The sequence below is a fragment of the Ambystoma mexicanum genome, chromosome 2p, assembly GCF_040938575.1.
Source record: "Ambystoma mexicanum isolate Mex_15411 chromosome 2p, UKY_AmexF1_1, whole genome shotgun sequence".
NCBI lineage: Eukaryota > Metazoa > Chordata > Amphibia > Caudata > Ambystomatidae > Ambystoma > Ambystoma mexicanum.
Window position 1 is genome coordinate 231092841 of NC_090923.1, and position 14216 is coordinate 231107056.

The 14216-nt window shown below is 49.9% G+C and overlaps 1 protein-coding gene across 1 annotated transcript in view; it reads right to left on the bottom strand.

The window, feature by feature from the left end:
• Nucleotides 1–14216, bottom strand: part of LOC138566358 (histone-lysine N-methyltransferase SETMAR) — a 415975-nt gene that overhangs the window by 261591 nt on the left and 140168 nt on the right. The window lies entirely within an intron of this gene.

Consider the following 14216-nt stretch of genomic DNA (forward strand, 5'->3'; position numbering starts at 1 on the left):
ACTGACACCCATTGGGTGTATGTGAGGGACATGTGTTCATTTCCAAACTTGCAATTGGGCTTCTGTCATGATTTTTGCCATTTCTAAGTGGGTGGATGCAATACTCGGGTGGGTGTTTGGCATTTGGAGGCTGACCATAAGGGCCAGAGATCTACATTGTGGTGACATGTTGGCTGGGAGACATGAGTGGGGGCCTGGTGGAGGCTGCCCCTGCACTGCTGGGGGGTGGGGGTGGTAGGGGACATGAGTGGGGGCCTGGTGGAGGCTGCCCCTGGTGGCTGGGGGTGCGGGGAGACATGTGTTGGACATAAGTGGGGGCCTGGTGGAGGCTGCCCCTGCACTGCTGGGGGGTGGGGGTGATGGGAGACATGAGTGGGGGCATGGTGGAGGCTGCCCCTGGTGGCTGGGGGTTGGGGGTGGTGGACATGGGTGGGGGCCTGGTGGAGGCTGCCCCTGCACTGCTGGGGGGGGTGATAGGGGACATGAGTGGGGGCCTGGTGGAGGCTGCCCCTGGTGGCTGGGGGGTGGGGGAGACATGGGTGGGGGCCTGGTGGAGGCTGCCCCTGCACTGCTGGGGGGTGGGGGCGATGGGAGACATGAGTGGGGGCCTGGTGGTGGCTGCCCCTGCACTTCTGGGGGGTGGGGGCGATGGGAGACATGAGTGGGGGCCTGGTGGTGGCTGCCCCTGCACTGCTGGGGGATGGGGGTGGTGGGAGACATGAGTGGGGGCCTGGTGGAGGCTGCCCCTGCACAGCTGGGGGGTGGGGGTAGACATGGATGGGAGCCTGGTGGAGGCTGCCCCTGCACTGCTGTGGGGTGGGGGTGATGGGAGACATGAGTGGGGGCCTGGTGGAGGCTGCCCCTGCACTGCTGGGGGGTGGGGTGGTGGTAGACATGAGTGGGGGCCTGGTGGAGGCTGCCCCTGCACTGCTGGGGGGTGGGGGTGATAGGGGACATGAGTGGGGGCCTGGTGGAGGCTGCCCCTGGTGGCTGGGGGTGCAGGGAGGCATGAGTTGGACATGAGTGGGGGCCTGGTGGAGGCTGCCCCTGCACTGCTGGGGGGTGGGGGTGATGGGAGACATGAGTGGGGGCCTGGTGGTGGCTGCCCCTGCACTGCTGGGGGGTGGGGGTGGTGGGAGACATGAGTGGGGGCCTGGTGGAGGCTGCCCCTGCACTGCTGGGGGGTGGGGGTGATGGGAGACATGAGTGGGGGCCTGGTGGTGGCTGCCCCTGCATTGCTGGGGGGGTGGGGGTGGTGGGAGACATGAGTGGGGGCCTGGTGGAGGCTGCCCCTGCACTGCTGGGGGGTGGGGTGGTGGTAGACATGAGTGGGGGCCTGGTGGTGGCTGCCCCTGCACTGCTGGGGGGTGGGGGTGGTGGTAGACATGGGTGGGGGGCTGATGGACGCTGCCCCTGCACTGCCGGGCGGTGGGGGTGATGGGAGACATGAGTGGGGGCCTGGTGGAGGCTGCCCCTGCACTGCTGGGGGTGGGGGTGATGGGAGACATGAGTGGGGGCCTGGTGGTGGCTGCCCCTGCACTGCTGGGGGGTGGGGGTGGTGGTAGACATGAGTGGGGGCCTGGTGGAGGCTGCCCCTGCACTGCTGGGGGGTGGGGGTGATAGGGGACATGAGTGGGGGCCTGGTGGAGGCTGCCCCTGGTGGATGGGGGGTGGGGGTGCAGGGAGACATGAGTTGGACATGAGTGGGGGCCTGGTGGTGGCTGCCCCTGCACTGCTGGTGGGTGGGGGTGGTGGGAGACATGAGTGGGGGCCTGGTGGAGGCTGCCCCTGAACAGCTGGTGGATGGGGGTGATGGGAGACATGAGTGGGGGCCTGGTGGAGGCTGCCCCTGGTGGCTGGTGGTAGACATGGGTGGGGGCCTGGTGGAGGCTGCCTCTGCACTGCTGGGGGGGGTGGGGGTGATGGGAGACATGAGTGGGGGCCTGGTGGAGGCTGCCCCTGCACTGCTGGGGGGTGGGGGTGGTGGTAGACATGAGTGGGGGCCTGGTGGAGGCTGCTCCTGCACTGCTGGGGGGTGGGGGTGATAGGGGACATGAGTGGGGGCCTGGTGGAGGCAGCCCCTGGTGGCTGGGGGTGCAGGGAGACATGAGTTGGACATGAGTGGGGGCCTGGTGGAGGCTGCCCCTGCACTGCTGGGGGGTGGGGGTGATGGGAGACATGAGTGGGGGCCTGGTGGTGGCTGCCCCTGCACTTCTGGGGGGTGGGGGTGGTGGGAGACATGAGTGGGGGTCTGGTGGAGGCCGCCCCTGCACTGCTGGGGGGTGGGGGTGATGGGAGACATGAGTGGGGGCCTGGTGGTGGCTGCCCCTGCACTGCTGGGGGGTGGGGGTGGTGGTAGACATGGGTGGGGGCCTGGTGGAGGCTGCCCCTGCACTGCTGGGGGGTGGGGGTGATGGGAGACATGAGTGGGGGCCTGGTGTTGGCTGCCCCTGCATTGCTGGGGGGTGGTGGGAGACATGAGTGGGGGCCTGGTGGAGGCTGCCCCTGCACTGCTGGGGGGTGATCGGAGACATGAGTGGGGGCCTGGTGGAGGCTGCCCCTGGTGGCTGGGGGTGGTGGTAGACATGGGTGGGGGCCTGGTGGAGGCTGCCCCTGTACTGCTGGGGGGTGGGGGTGGTGGTAGACATGAGTGGGGGCCTGGTGGAGGCTGCCCCTGCACTGCGGGTGGGTGGGGGTGATGGGAGACATGAGTGGGGGCCTGGTGGAGGCTGCCCCTGTTGGCTGGGGGGTGGTGGTAGACATGGGTGGGGGCCTGGTGGAGACTGCCCCTGCACTGCTGGGGGGTGGGGGTGATAGGGGACATGAGTGGGGGCCTGGTGGAGGCTGCCCCTGGTGGCTGGGGGTGCAGGGGGACATGCGTTGGTGGGCAGTAGTGCAAGGTGACATGTGGGTTGGCTGGGGGGCATGGCCATGGTGGATGGGGTGCCTGCAGGACATGTGCAGGGTAGGCCCCTGTGATGTGGGCCACCTGCAGGGGCCGTGGAGGGTGTAGAGGGAACACCTGGGAGGACCCACACGTGCAATTCACGTGTGGTGCTCCCCGCACACCCCTGTAATACACGTACCCTGATGGAATTGCGTGTGATACTTCCCGTGCACCCCTGGAATACACCTACCCTGCTGTTTTTGCATGTGATACTTCCCGCGCACCCCTGGAATACACGTACCCTGATGGAATTGCGTGTGATACTGCCCGCGCACCCCTAAGATACACGTACCCTGCTGCTTTTGCGTGTGATACTTCCCACGCACCCCTGAAATACACGTACCCTGCTGTTTTTGCGTGTGATACTTCCCGCGCACCCCTGGAATACACGTACCCTGATGGAATCGCGTGTGATACTTCCCATGCACCCCTGGAATACACGTACCCTGCTGTTTCTGCATGTGATACTTCCCACGCACCCCTGGAATACACGTACCCTGATAGAATCGCGTGTGATACTTCCCGCGCACCTCTGGAATACACGTACCCTGCTGCTTTTGCGTGTGTTACTTCCCACGCACCCCTGATGCACACGTACACAGGACAATCGTGTGTGGAACTTTCCGCGAACCACTGAAATACACGTTCCCCGCTTGGCGTTTGCTGTTTGCCAGCCCTGTGAACTGGTCCAGGGTTAGCGCAGCCCTTTGCGATTATTTGGGGATTTTGAAGGCTTTTCCTTGCGCGAGGGCGTTCTTGGGGGCGTAACTGTCGCTGCGCCACGGCTGGTTTTGGATGCGAAAATCCATGAATACGCTGTGCGCGGAAATAGATTTTAGCGCCACTTTTGTGCGAATTTCTATGAATCACCCTGTTAGTGTTTACCGGAGCGCTAATAAACTATGCGAGGTGCAAATATCTTTCCTTTTCTTGTTACCCAGCCCCTTTGCGCGCTGTTAGTGATGAATAAATTACAGTTCCAAAATCATCACAGCTGCGCAGCACAGCCCCTGACAGCACAGATAACCCTGCCTCCTTAAATGCAGGCAACTGGGCGCGCTTACCTTATGGGCCAGTGGATGCCTCTGTGGTTCCTTCTTCTTACTGGTGGGCAACTTCCTTGCCACTTTTTTTTCTGGTAAAAGTCTTTGTTTGTACTGCTTCTTTCCTTGTTCCTTTTCTGTTCCTGCTCCCTTCAGTTTCCGAACATCCTCGTCGCCAATGTTAAGATTTGGGTTTGGGGTTATAAATAACCACTCAGGAGCCTTGTTCAGTTTAGGTAGGTTTAGTAAGTTTGCAGGAACCCAGGTAAGTACATTAGGAATAATACAGGATAAGTTCATAGGATAGAAGCATCCACCGGTCCCCCTTCTCTTAGGCTCCAGTTCTCAACTGACACCCAGTGGAATCAGAGCAGCTTCACACCATAACATTCTACAGCCAACACTATATTCAACACTCCAAGCCCACACACACTATAAGGGGATGACCAGAATAAGTAAAACCCAACAAGACACAGTCGAGTTTCCATCTGAGTGGGCAGGCTGTTCTTGGAGGGTTGGCACGCCTTTGAAAACGGGAGTGGCTTGTTTGAGGGATGTAGCTTCAGGGGAGAGGAGGGAGATGGGTAGGCCAGTGAGTGAGGCAAAAGTTAGATCGAGTTGAGGCTGAATGCTACGAGGAAAGGAAAGGAAAAGAGCGAGGAGGTACATTATAGAGGGATGAAGAAATTGGCAAATGAAGAAAGGGTACAGCCCAAGAGCGCGAGAGGGTAAGTGGGTGAGAGGAAAAGGGAAGGGGTGGATGGTTGGCTGAGAAAAAGCAAGTGTAAGCTCTGAGTTGCACTACAATGGGGCTATAGGTAACCATAAAATAGTTAACAGGCCCACCCAAAACAGTAATGTTCTTTTGTCCTGTGAGGTAATAGAAGCTCTGTATGGTGTAAGGTAGTAGGATCCCCAAGTGTGGAATCTAGAGTCAGGTAAAGGCTGAGCTCCGAAGTCCTGACTTGAGCAGGTGTTCCGGCCCTCTGCCCGTTCCGGCTCTAAAAGGTAGCTGTCCTTTGCTGCTTTTGGTCCCTGGTTGCAGATGCCTAGTGTAGATTAAATAAGGGAGGCAGTGCATTACATGCCCCCTGGAGCCAATCACATTGCTCCAGACGGGTTGCAGGTAGAGTCCTAGGTGGTGTAGGCCCAAGGATCTCCATTTTGCAGGCAGGACCCTCAGATGGTGCACAGGGTCTTCTGGGAAAGTAGGATGTAGCTAAGGGGTAAAAAGAGAACAAATATCTAGTCCGTCACATGACCCTCTGGGAGCCAATTGCAGTGCTCCAGATGACCTCCAGACTTGCAGGCAGCGTCCTGGTTGTTGTTTCCGATGAAGCTTCGTTTTTGCAGGAAAGACTCTTGGATGGTGCCCAGGGTCCTATGGCAAAGCAGCGTGTGGCCAAGAAAATAATTATGGAAAAACTTTGAGCCAAAACTAAGACTGTAGACTGTAGTTCGAGCACTTCCAGTTCAGAAAGGACAGAAAATCTAGGCTCCTCCAACAAGCATCACACAAACCTAAGGAAAGGTGTATTAGCACCCTGGGGTGGGAGAAGGGCTTCCCTTCTCCTTCATCCCCCGTCCCTCTCACTCACCTGATGGCTTCAGTGGTGGCAGCACCCCCGCTGCTCTGCCTTCCTTTTGGCCACCATGGAAATGGAAGAGGGGCTCAGCTTGGAGCCCAATCTTCCAGCTATATGGCAGCCATCTTGAAACAGTCTTTTGTATGAATGAACCAGATGCCGCGAGGCGTCCCGTTCTTTCATACAAATGTCATGGCTATCAGCACCCCGGGTTACCGGATTGGCAACCTGGGGGGCTAATAGCAATATTCACCCATTCCACGGGCTGGAACCGGTAGTAATGGCACCGGGGACCCTCATTAAAGTGATTATTGCTAATAACTTGGGCCATTACCACCCATTCCAGCCCGTGGCACAGGTGATTATTGCTTAAATAGATCCCAGTAAAGACCAAGCTATGATTCGCTCAGCCAAGAACTAATTCAAGTATCTATTCTGTGGTATTCTGCCTTCGCTTCACAGTGAAAGAGGTCTACCAGCTTCTTCAACCCGCTTCTAAAATGGCCCTGCGACAATCGATGTGCACATCATTACAATCAAAGAAGTTCCTTTCTAATTCCTGCTTGACAGCTCAAAGCATCTTTACTGACAGTATAGCACGGTATAAACACCCAATGTATAAATAAAGCTAAACGGGTGTAGGCTGTATTCAAATACCCACAAGAGGTTTGGCAAATCCCCCACATGCACAGTGAAGGGTATGTCAGTTCTCAAATCCACAGGAACAGATATTCCCAGTTTACACATACAAAGAAACTGGTATTCACAGGTCCCACATTCACAACATAAGTATGGCCAGCTTTGGCACTTCCAGTAAGTGGAATGGCCAGTTCTCATATACCCAGTAAAAGGTCTAGTTAGTTCTTAAATGATCAGTTGGAGCACTGCCCTGTTGCCATCATACACAGTTGCAGATACTTCACTTTCTCACACTCCTAGTTACAGGTATGGTCAGCTTGCACATGCCCAGCAGCAGGTATGGTGACACATAACATGCACATTACCAGTATTGCCAGTGCCAGTGTACAGCAGTGTTTAGACTTCTTGGTCAAGACTTTGTTCTGTTCAGATTCATCAGCCACCTGCACTCCCTCCCAGACCACGTATGCTTCTCTGTAATGAGTTGCTGTCCATTTTTCGTAATATTGAACCACCTGTTCCTCCTTTACAAATGCCAATAATTGTATAATGCTGTGTTAGAATTCGCTGTTTTCGATGGATTTGGATTGGAGGCCCAGTTTTTTAATTTTTCGCCAAATGGCCTGGCTAAAGTGGAAAAAACATACCTGAACGTTTGTGTCTACGTATACTGACTTGAATACTTTGATTTGTCCATGTTTGAAGTCCATCACCATGGTTGTAGTCTTCTTATCCGGAATTGCTTCTTTCAGTTTCCAAAAAATAGATCTGTATATTTGTTCCGTTTTATTTGGCATTAATATATACTAATGGTATTCGTGTCTGGTTCATCGTGCCGTGCACACTATAAAACTGCCCAAACGGGTGAGGACATGCTTTAAACGTGGAGTCGCCATGCCACACTTTCGAATTTCCAAGGTGTGATAAGTTATCTTTTGTTGTATATATTAGCATCTTTATGTTTTTTGTTTCTATTGTTATGAAGTCAAACCCTTGTCAGTTGTTTTAAATATTGCTGGAATTTCCATTTTTTCATATGTTCGCGGTGCCATCGGCAGGTTTTCTTTCAGTTGTTTGTTTCCGTTTATGCGACGCTGGATTAGTTTGGTTTCTGGCATCTGAACCGCAACATGCAATGGGATTTTGTCACATGTACGACCTATTACCGCCGATCCACTAGCCATTAGTAAGTCTTGAAAGGCTGTCAGCAGCACGATTTCTTGTGCCCGGTACATATCTCACCACACAATTATATTCTTGCAGGCGTATGACCCATCTTTTTATACGATTAGATACATTATCCAAACCTTTATTCATTATGACATGGATCGGTGGTTTGTGGTCTGTACGAAATTCCACTTCCGCACCCCAAATAAAGGTCCGAAATTTCTCAGCAGCCCATTTGTTGGCTAATGTCTCCTTTTCAATAGCTGCATATGATTTTTCTGCCTCTTTGAACAACCTAGATGCAAATGCAATCAGTCTCTCCTTGCCACCAGTCTCCTGTGTGACAACTGCTCCCAGACCCACATTGCTGGCATCCGTCGTGATAAGTTTTCTCACCACTTCTGAAGTTCCTCAAAGATGGTGCTTTGTTCAATTCATGTTTTATCCACATAAATTCTTCTTCACACTCTGTGTTCCATGTAAATGTTTTTTTTTTAAAGTTCGCGAAGTGGAATGGTGTGCGCATAGCAAAATCACGCATGAATTTTGAGTAGTACTCGGCCATGCCAATAAAAGTACGCACTTCTTTAGATTTTGGTCTTGGCATATTTTCAATAGCATATAGTAGTTGTTTCTTTGGTCGTACACCTACAGATGATATGGTATGTCCCAAATATTCGATTTCACTACAATTAATCTTACATGTTTCTTTACTTAAAGTCATGCCAGCATCACATAGCTTCCTGCATACATGTCGTAGTCTCTCATCATGTATTCTTTGGTCAACAGCATGAACTAAAATGTCATCTTGGAAACAGATGACGCCATGGTCACCTTCAAATAATTTATGCATAATCTTTTGAAAGACAGATGCAGCCGATGTGAGCCCAAAAGGTAGCCTTTTATATTGATATAATCCGTCTGGCGTGATAAATGCTGTCATGCACCTAGATTCTTTATGCAGCTTCACCTGGTGATATGCTGAGGTTAAATCGAGAGTGGAAAAGTGTTTAGATGGACCAATAGTAGAGACTACTTCCTGGATGTTAGGGAGCGGGTGCCTATCTGGTATCACACATTTATTTAGTTCCCTCATGTGAACACATATCCTTAGCTTCCCAGATTTCTTCCTCAGTACAACTAAAGGAGACACCCATTCGCTGGCATCAATACTCTCTAACACCCTGTTCCTCTAGGTTCTTCAACTCCTTTTTCACCTCTTCTCTCATAGAAAGAGGAACATTACGTAATTTTTGTGCCACCGGAATGTATCCGGGCTTCTTCTTGATTTTATGTGAAAAACCTAGCAGACAGCCTATCTCATTTTTGAAGACACCTTTCATCACCTCATCAGTATTCTTTGTGTTCTTCATTCCGGTGCATTTACTTATTGCTTCATTTTCAATGTTCATCACAGTTTCATCGGCACTGGCATCTAATTTAACCTTGAATTTACTTTGGTGGGTCCAACTTAATAAAGGAATTCTCCCAGCTCTCGTAATGTAGATTTTTCCATTCGCCTTCCTATCTTTAAACTTGAGTGCACCCCAAAACCAGCCAATAACGTCTATGTTAACGCCACCATAGGCTCTGGGCTTAATGTCCGGTTCATGCAAGTATTCATGTTTTTTCTTGTCCCATCTATCCTGCGGTATAAGAGTGTATTTGGCACCGGAATCAATCATCAAGTGCATATTTACTCCGTCACCACATACAATAGCCTTCGGACTCTCCATTTCTTCGTCATGTTCCTCATCAGAGATAACAAATACACATTCATCTTCATCACCATCACTGTGGTTATCATCACCAATCCAATTCATAGCGGTATTCTGTGCTTTACAACATCTGGCGTAATGGCCCTTGCCCTTACATTTACCACTTATAATCTTCAAGGCTGGGGACTCAGGGTTATCTGCCCAATGATCTGTACTGTCACACCTGAAACACCTGCCAGTATTCCTCCTCCTTGGACTATTCCTCTGTTTGCGTGGACTCCTCCTCGCATATGTCTTGGATGCTCCTTTGTTTTTCTTGTCCTCGTTCCACATTGATCTGAGAGTCTTCCCTGACTTGCTTCTGCTGCTCGTCATATCTGTCACTTGGGCTACTGATTCACTGCCTTTATTAGCATTGACGGGAACACTGCTCTTCAGATTATCGTGTTTGATTTCAGTAGACTGTATTCTGTCCTCTAATTCGCGAACACATTTTTCCATATGTAGAACTTCTTTGGCTATCCTCAAAACTGTGTCAAGGGATGGATCATCCTCAGCCCACAACTTTTCTCTCACCTTACTGCTCCTGCACTCCAACATGAACGGGTCACAAAGTCTTTCAAACACCTGTGCATTAAAATTACAGGTTCTGGCTAACTTTCTCAAATTGGTTATGCATTGCTCAACACGTTCACCTTCTTCCTGAACTCTCTTACCAAACTTGTAGCGTTCAAGGATAGTGCTCACTTTCTTTTCATAGTGTTTGCTCATCTTTTTTTTAACATTCATATTCATTTAAATCTGCACTTTCTTCAGGAGACAGTTCAGGCAAGTCCTCGAACTTTTCTTGGCCAGCTGGACCCAGGCAGTGTAACAAAAGTGATTTATTTTTTTCCACACTACAATTCTGACCGCATATCACACCTGAGTAGTGCTCAAAAGCTTTAATCCATCTCTTCCATGGAATAGCAGGTTCCCCCACATCTGATAGAAAGAACATGGGAGGTGGGACACCGCTAAAAGACATGATGATTAGGTTGATACAGGGATAATATTTGCAATTGAAAAGTAATATCTCTGATTGCTGGTCCTGTCAACGCTACACAGCTGATAATGCGGTAATATTAAATACCAGGAACACAGAAAGTCTAACTAGCACTCTATTGTAGTAATTGTTGTATCGTAGGAGGTATGAAGAGACGATGTATTTCACAACTATGCTTCCCAGGAGTCTCTCATCATGCTTGCTGTGTATAAACCAAACTGCAGATCAGCAGTGAATAATGTTTTGTGAAGGCTTTATAAGCTTAAACTTGACATTCTGTACTTGCGCAACATTTATGTATTGTCCATGCAGAGCGGGTGCCCCTCTACACTGTGTACAGTGGTAATCAGAATTTGCTGTGATAAGCGAGTTGGTGAGGGGCGTGGTTAGTGTCCGGAAGAAATTACAGCAAGACAGTGTGGCCGGGACTTACTTGTGAGATAGAGCAGCTCGCAGATTGGCTTATCAGTTTGCAGATTGGCCTCACAAACATCCGCCGCAACCGCTGCTACGTTCGGGCGAACGGAGCGGCCAGCAGCATGGGATCTGCCAGAGGCAGTCAACGTTGCAGCCGCTGCTACTTTATATAAACGGAGCGCCCCGGCGCCCCAGAGATAAAACGGCCTCGGCAGCGAACGAAGGCCCAAAACTTCATCAAAGGAGGCAGCGGAGCTCGATCCTCGTCGCCACTTGAACTGTAAATGATGGCACGACGCACGGAGGTGGGGAAGATATATTTATTACCTTATACATAAGTTATATTAGGGAAAAGCTAGGGTATATATCGAGCTCCGCAAACTGACAGACGTTGACTACGGGTTATTCAGACGCTCGCTATGCTTCTCTTTACAAGCGCGTGTCTGCATTCCATGGAGCACTCGCTTTTATTCTTCTCGTGCTTTACACGTCATGACAGACGTGTGTAAACAATACAGTACAATACTACAGTATGCCAGTGGCTGTCCCTTATCTCTTATGCTTCTACCTACCTGCTGGGGCCTATCCTGCTTCTGTGACCACAGGAAAAGTCACTCTTTTTTTCAGTACATGTAAAACATGGTCTGTCATATTCATATTCTATTTTGGAGTTGTGTGGTCATACTTTTTAGCCATCTGTTAAAGGGATTGTCGGGGGCATCTGCTCTTTTGGACCCGACTAGCAGACCTTAGTAACTAGGGCTTGGAGGTATGTTTTATAATTATGGATGATAACATGGAACTGAGATCAAAAGCATTTTATGGGTCTTCATGGCAGGTTGTGTAAGTTACAGGCGTCATGCCTCAGCTGCCAATGTAAAATGTTAGAAGTCTTAAATCAGCAGGGGCTAGCAAAGAACGTAATAATAGCGAAGTGATGACGGGCTCTTCAGTTTGCATGTTCTTTAAAACTGGGATGGTTTTTATATGGAGCCAGACACAAATTCACATCTGTATATGTAAAACGGAATGAACAACACAACTGCAAACAAAACCAGTGGCTTTTGCCAATGCTTGATTCAGTACTGATTGGGTGAACGTACATTGGTTTCTGCTATTGTGGCCACAATTTTTCAAATGCTCTAGAGTCTGGCCTAGCTGGCTGAAATGAGTCACTTAGAGTGCTGCATCATTTCCGATGCGACTCAAGTCTTCAGCTGCCAACTCCTCAAACATGATGGCCCTCAAAAAGGTCAAAATCCTGTGGTAGCTCACGCTAAAGACCTGCACAGTCAAAAGAAACAGGCATTACTTCCAGCCTTCCAAGCAGAGGGAAAACGATTAGGAGGGAAAACGATCAATGCAGACGTCTGGTACTTTGGTCATTTCAGAATTAGGAGCAACAGCACAGGGCAAGCAACGTGTGACCAATCTACTTCTAGTTCACATCTATCTAGAGGAAAGCAGGTTGAGTCTCCAGCATATGGCATTGCCCCAGCCACCCAGAGATAATTAAAGCATCTTAAGGGTCATGCAGTTAGAGTGTGCTACAGACTCTCACAGCCAATGAACGCTTCAATCCCTTTGTTATGTCCTGCATTTTCCTCTTGAACCGGCTCAGTTATAGCCTTCCATTTATGCTCATAAAAGATGGGATGTGGGACCAGGTCACGTGGCTTGGGAATTCTGATTGGGCTAGATGAACCATGGAGGCCAGGTGCCACCACCCACTATGTGGTATAGGGACTGGCAAAGGAAAAAGTGGGTATGCAAACCCACATGTAATATAGGAAATAAGGCATTGGTACTGGAATCTAAATAATATGAAGACTGGTGAGATATGGTCCCAGAGAGGCAGAGGGGTCCAGAAAGAAAGATGAGCAGACACTAAATCCAGTAAGACCAAGCCAAAATCACAAGAATCGCTCAATTAACACCACCACAAATCAGGGACTAGTCTACAGAGACAGGCACACAAGAGTACCCTCAAAGTTACCTCTTTCCCATCATCAACATCCCAACCTGTCCAGAACCCTCACTCTTTCCATCCAGTTTGGCAGGATAACAGTGCATACCGCACCTCACAACAACTACTCATGACAAACCAGAGTTGCTCTGAATATCATTTACCTTGGAATGGCAGACAACAGTGTTTTAGCAGCTGCTGTGTGCTGCTTATAATAGATGTTCGGCATGGTTCCATATTACCTGCGAGCTACTTCTCTTGGTGGACTGACACACCTGCCGTATGTTTTTCTGTTGGACCAGGAAGTCACCAAACTGTTATCAGGGCAGATCTAGTCTACCCAGAGCTAATTCTTGACCGGGCCCCATAAGTCCGGCAAGTGGTGAGAAACACCTATGGAGAACTCGGCATCCTCAATAAAACAACAACAAAGAGAGCCAGCCAAGCCAAAGAAGAAGTGCAGGGAAGACTTGAACCCTCATTGACTCTGAGTGACTTCGACTGCCAGGAGGCAGAGCCTCAGGAAGCGAGGGATGGAGTATGATTTGTCCTCAAGCAAGCTTGAATTACTCATTTTTGGTTTCCTTTTAAATCCCTTCACTCAGCTGTCCAGACCATCTCAAATCCTTTGCCTATTTCTGTTGTAAAAGCATCCTATTTTCATCCCGTTTCTCGAGTCCTGAGTTGTCTGTGGATACCACAACCATGGCAGGCGGGATCCCAGGGCATTTATCATATTAAACATAGGACGTTGCTGTTGCAGGGTCTCTCTGTCATGGTCACTGAAAACTTCAATTAGCCCTGAATGCTGCTGTAAGATTTTGGTCTTCATAAGTGGAAATCACATATCAGTTCGCTCCGCATGTGAATTATCTTTAAATCCTTCTGTGTGGTGCATAAATATCATTTTGGTAGTTTGTCATGTTAACTCCATCAAATTCTGAAGACCTACATCGATGAATTAAAATCACAATATTCAAAATCATACTGCGGTTTTGAATCCAATTAAATGAATAATTTCTCACTGCCCTTATATATAGAAGCCAACAATCTCTGCTTCAGGGTTCCTGTCACCCCCAAATATCTTTGGCTTGTCAGTACAGAGCCACTACAGCAAATCCACATCAACCAAATACACCTGTGCGGACACTGTGTGCATGCAGTGCCTGACGGACTACAAGGTTACACTGATCCCATCTGGGGAAAATAACGGACCACACAATCCCAAAAATACCAATGCAAATGCTAACACCAAAACCACAAGAAACATGCACATCTTCCTCTGTCACTAGCCACTAACTTATTCAATACCTGAGAGAGACCAAACATGCCTGGTGCGCGGCGGGAGGTCAAGGCACATTGGCTCCCCTCACAATGGCATTGCAAAGGGTTTGTGACTAGAAGACCAACTTCTTGCCACTGAAACGTAGGATTCCAATGACGCAGTTCAGAGTTCCATGCTCAAAACGGGTAAGTCCAATTTTATTTACATGCCTTCAAAGTTGCATGAAGCGGTAGAGCGGACAGACCAATTGGTGACACACCGCCCAGGTAGTCCAGTTTGTCCCTTGTAGAACCTACCCATGGGAAAACACATACATCATTCCAATCCGACCCCATGAAATCCATCACATTGCCCAAGTTTAGTGTGATTTAAGCAAGTATGGTGAGCGAGGCATGTTGGCTGC